A 5,606-nucleotide genomic window follows, 5' to 3' on the forward strand; every position below is an offset into this window, starting at 1 on the left:
CAGTCCTCTTCTATTCAGTTTACTTACTCAACACCAAAGCATTGGACTGTAGCTAAAGATCTGATTCTCAGAGCATATGATCTCATGGAAGTGGTAAGATAAACCCAATCAACCAGAAGGCAGAACGCTAGACTGGGAGGGGGTGCGGTGGGAAGGGGAGGGGGGAAGCCTGGCGGTTAGTCAGAGGAAACCAAGGATGAAGAGTCCATAGATGGAAAAGCCCCAGGTTTTGTTCAGGCAAGAATAGGTTTTACATCATGAAATTTGGGGGGTCTCTTAAAGGAGTTAAACAGTCCACTTGTAAGTAATTTTATTTGTGGCTTGGCCACGCGGGTCTGTCTGTCACTTTCTCCCACGGAATAGAGAAGGGTATCTGGTATAGGATCTCTACTTAAAAAGTATTTGTTGATTCAATGAATGGAGAAACCCTTTGGCAACAGATGCTTTAAATATTCTGCTTTCTTTCTTATGCTTAAAATATATATATAAACATGAGGTTTTGTTGTGTTTGCTCTGGTTTTTCCAAATATAGATTTTCCTTGCTCCTGCTTAACTTGGAGGAATACTACTTTGAACAACATACAGCTAATCATATTCAGAACAAGGGTGGTCACAATGAAAGGTAAGGAAGACTTTTGGATCTTTACAGAGTAACAGACCTGTCCTGTGTCTGATATTTTAAAAATTAAATGTATGATCATGTGGATTCCCCACCGTCCCATAAGGAGGGCTTCTAAGTAGCTGTCATACTTCAGATATTTTCTAAAGCTGAGAAGCTGTGTGTATGAATTCCTTTAATGTGGGTGCTTACATCAGCTGGAGAGGACTCTTGATTCATTTTCCGTCTCTTTTTTTATGTATCGATTCTGTCCTTATACTCTCAATTATTTGGGTTATGGTGTTATAAGGTAACGATCATAAAACACCAGAGTGGCATTAAAACCAGTACTTTCAAAGTGAATAATCTGATTTGAATTAGAAGTGGAATCAGTTTTCTATATATTGTAATAGGTACAGCTTATTGCTATAAAAGCAGATTCCATTTTGAAAGCTGTGTACAAAAATGCATAATGAAATTTTTTGTCTAAAATGTCAGCTCAGTATTAACCAAAGTCAGAGTTATTCCAGCAAAATTGTATTTGCCGATGATTTCCTTTGAGAGATATCCCTTAATCAATACAGGCCATGACTTGAACATGCTTTGATATTAGTTAAACTCTTTAATGTTTTCTGTTCTTCAGGTTTTATCTTGAAAGGACCATCAAAGCCATGTAGTATTTGTTTAAATACAACCTGAAGTGGAAACTACTTAGCTTGTTGTTAGGGAGCTTCTGACATGTCTGTTTCCCTAGCATTCAAATTAGACGATTACTATTCCTTGAAAGCAGGACCTTGCTTTCTTCCTTCTGGAATTTTGCTCATGTTCTTTTCCCTCATTACATACCTTTGTTTTTCCTCTCAGTACTCCTCTGCCCTATATCATAACAATGTCTTGTTTAAAATTAAGTACAGTAAAGCCTTGGTTTGCGAGCATAATTCGTTCTGGAAACATACTTGTAATTCAAAGCACTTGTATATCAAAGCGAATTTCCCCATAAGAAATAATGGAAAATCAGATCCATTCCGCAACCCAAAAATATTCATATAGAAATGATTACAATACTATACTATAATACAAAATAATAAAGAAAATGCAAAATCTAAAGAAAAAATACATTAACCGACACTCACTCTTGAAAACCTCTGTGACTGGTCTGAGGGAGAAGAGAGAGAGGAAGGTCACTGTGTAGGAAAACTGTCACTATCACATGTTGACTGCAGTACAGTATTATTAATAAACTCTTTCATCTACTGTAGTGAATGTAACTGGCAATGAGGCAGCAGAGGAAAGGGTGAGATCTGCAGCCAGCCTGACCCAGCGTGAAGCAAAGCTTTCCTAAGCTCACTCTTATATGGAGAAGCAAAGGACTGTCCATAGGTGTTTCAAAGTGACCAAAAATATACTTGTGCCAGTTGTGGGCACCTTCCAAAGTTCTGAAAAATCACTAATTTCTGCCAAACACCACAGCCTGAGACCAAGCATTTGAGCATTGTGGGACGATCACCCACAATCCTTTAGAGAGAAAGAAAGAGAGACAAGAACCATTGGGTCAGTGGTGATCATGTGACATTTGGTGTCACGTACTATTCATATGCAAGACATCGTTTGTGTGTCAAGTTAAAATTCATTAGAAATGTTTGCTCGTACATGTACCCCAATGTTCATAGCAGCACTCTCCACAATAGCCAAAACATGGAAAGAGCCTAAGTGTCCATCAGCGGACGAATGGATCAAGAAGATGTGGTTTATCTATACGATGGAATACTACACGGCAATGAGAAAAAATGAAATCTGGCCATGTGTAGCAACATGGATGGACCTTGAGGGTGTTATGCTGAGCGAAATAAGTCAGGCAGAGAAGGACAAATACCATATGTTTGCACGTGTAGGAGGATTAGGAGGAACTTGACGGAGGAACAAGGGGGAGAAGAAGGGGGGGAATGGTGGGGGAAAGGGAGAGAGGCAAACCATGAGAGACTCTTGAATGCTGACAAACACTGAGGACTGATGGATGTGGGGGAGGGAGGGGGGATGGGCATGGAGGAGGGCACTTGTGGGGATGAGCACTGGGTGTTATGTGGAAACTAATTTGACAATAAACTATTTGTAAAATAAAATAAAATGGAAAAAAAATGTTTGTTCGTCTTGTGGAGCACTGGCAGAGCAAGTTACTGACACTCTAAGACTTTACTGTACATTGTTTGTTATTAAAACAGACCTGTAAGCTAGCAAACTGAAACTTATTTTTGTAATTTTTAGGTGATTATTAGAATGCAGTGGTACAATCCATGGAAGTGAATTCGGTGATATCTAGCAACATTGCATGTGCATTATTAACCTGTTGATCTAGCAAGGCTACTTCTAGGAAACTATCTCAGGGGTACCCTGGGAAATATATAAACGGACCTGTGTACAAGTGTATTTACCATAACATTACTTGTAATAGCAAAATACTGGAAACAGTCCAGTGAAGGAAGAAGTTGTGCATCATACTGTGGAGAGATCTCCAGCATATATTTAGCGTGAAAAGTGAGGGGCAGAATACGGTGTATTGTATGCTATCTTTCACATAAGAAAGGAAGGAAATAATTTTTTGGCTATGTTTTTAAATATTAAAATCTTTTTAAATTATCCATTTTAAAAAGCATAAACTGAAAGTTAACAAAAATGATTCTCTACACAGAAGAAGGAGCAATGGAATTATATAAAATGACAACTAGACCTCTCTGAATGTCCCTTATTTTATAATTTAGCTTTTGGAACTATAGAAATATTTTACATATATTTTAATATAGAATTGAATTTCAGATGATGCAGTAAATCCTAAAAATCAAAAAGAAAATGAAACAGATGAACTTAACTGTATATAAGTTGAGGGTTAACCACAGGGAAGAATTATTATTATTTAAAAAAAATTTTTTTAATGTTTTTATTTCTGAGAGAGAGAGAGAGAAAGAGACAGCGTGAGCAGGGGAGGGGCAGAGAGAGAGGGAGACACAGAATCTGAAGCAGGCTCCAGGCTGAGCTGTCAGCACAGAGCCTGATGTGGGGCTCGAACCCACGAACCATGAGATCATGACCTGAGCCGAAATCGGAGGCTTAACTGACTGAGCCACCCAGGCGCCCCAAAAATTATTTTAATCGTTAACTTCACCACATAGTAATTTGTGTCTCTGGTGAGATACAGCCTTAAGTAGAAAAAGAATTGCCAAAAAGGTGGTAAATGTTTTAGTCGTAATATTGTTGTTAGTAATTTTGGTATTATTGTTTTGAAACTATTGGTTATTCACACATGCACGTAGATTTTTGTAGTTAGATGAGGCAAACGAGTCGTATGTTGATGCCATGACCAGACTTTGAATATGAAGGAGATACAAATCCAGTAGTAAAGAAGTTAAAAGCCCGATCTTACATTTGAATTGGAAATGTTTATGTGGATTCATACACTTTTCTTTTAAAAGAAAGTATTTTCTAGCTCTCCCCCCAAAAAGGCCTAGAAACAACCCTGTAGCGATGAGCACCGAGACTGTGCTCCCTGAATACCCCTTCCCACTGAAAGGAATGAGGGCCCTTTGGAGGAGTGGCTACGTGTAAGTCTGGGGCAGGAAGGGTGCGAGGTGAGCCTGGAATGTCTGTGCTACTGGGGAGGAAAGGCAGGCATCAGACACCACTGTACACTGAATTAAAAGGACACAATGATCAACTTGAAGAATTGGGCAACAGATGACCATTGGAAAAGAATAATGACTGCAGTGGTCGGACTGTATCAGAACTGTTAAAATCCAGGAGATACACGCACACACACACGTGCGCACGCGCGCGCACACACACACGCACATGCATGTGTATCTCCATCCATCCATCCCAGGGATCCTGGGACACCAACTCATTTTTCTGAAAGTTAGTAAATAAAGGTAAAGAATCAAGCATTTTTTTCTGCTTTCTTTGTACAAATTGTGCTTTTAGGGTAACCACATTGTAGATGAATACTGTCAAGATGTTCTCTGTTGATGAATTCTAGATAACAGACACAGAAAGAATGATAAAAAATTTCAGTCCCAAATCAATAGTGGGATCAGAAGGGCCAGACGGCGGCCCCGGGATCAAAATCTGACCTGCCACTTCTCTTCAGTTGCGTTGTTGATCTTCTAGTTAAGGGTTTGGTTATCTGCTTTCTAGTTAAAACGCATATGGTTCTTTGGTGACTTCTGTTATGTTCATGAATAATAATCCTTTGTATTTTGATCCTTAGGAAAATCAGGGGCTCCTTCAAAATATGTTCAAAATCAGTTATTTTTGAACCAGACACGATATCCCAGCCCATCATTAAGGTAAGTGAGTTTAAATGTGAACAGAGACATTCCTGCTCTCTGTGTATATCTTACCCTTGCTTGTGTTTCTAATATTTCTCTCTCAATTTTATCCAGATTCCTTTGAGAGATTGTATAAAAATAGGAAAACAGGAAGAAAATGGATCCAGCCAACACTTTACAAAGTATGTCATTGTCACTAACTGTTTAATTTTACTTCTGCCAAAAAATTCTGTATACTTAATGACTTTTATCTGCATTGTAGGGCAAAATCTGGGGCGATTTCACTCCTTTTCAGTCAGGTAAGAAGCACATAGTAAATATTTTTCCCTAACCTGAGTAAAAACACACACACACACACACACACATATATATATACACATATATATATATATTTTTTTTTAGCACAGTGAAATTATTTATAGAAATCTCACATGAAGACTGATGGAATAGATGTTTACATGCTTTTAAAATCGAACCGTTGAGGGGCGCCTGGGTGGCTTAGTCGGTTAAGCGTCCGACTTTCGCTTNGTCAAACTTGTGAGATCATGACCTGAGCTGACGTTGGACACGTAACCGGCTGAGCCACCCAGGCGCCCCGAGAAATATCTTTTTTAAAAGCTGTGATCCCTAATGAGATCCTTAATGTTTGTAAAGTTGTGTGATGCCCACAGGCGTGTGGTTTTGTCCCGAGG

General features: G+C 38.8%; 1 protein-coding gene across 1 annotated transcript in view; it reads left to right on the forward strand.

The window, feature by feature from the left end:
- Positions 1-524: 524 nt before the first annotated feature.
- Positions 525-5,606, forward strand: part of NSMAF (neutral sphingomyelinase activation associated factor) — a 47,764-nt gene continuing 42,682 nt past the window's right edge. The window contains exons 1-4 of the mRNA XM_077751819.1: positions 525-622; positions 4,854-4,932; positions 5,029-5,096; positions 5,177-5,213. The gene's annotated coding sequence lies outside the window, so the exon portion shown is untranslated. The remainder of the gene's footprint in view (positions 623-4,853; positions 4,933-5,028; positions 5,097-5,176; positions 5,214-5,606) is intronic.

The sequence above is a fragment of the Crocuta crocuta genome, unplaced genomic scaffold (genome assembly GCF_008692635.1).
Source record: "Crocuta crocuta isolate KB4526 unplaced genomic scaffold, BGI_CrCroc_1.0 scaffold20, whole genome shotgun sequence".
In the NCBI taxonomy this organism is placed as follows: Eukaryota; Metazoa; Chordata; class Mammalia; order Carnivora; family Hyaenidae; genus Crocuta; species Crocuta crocuta.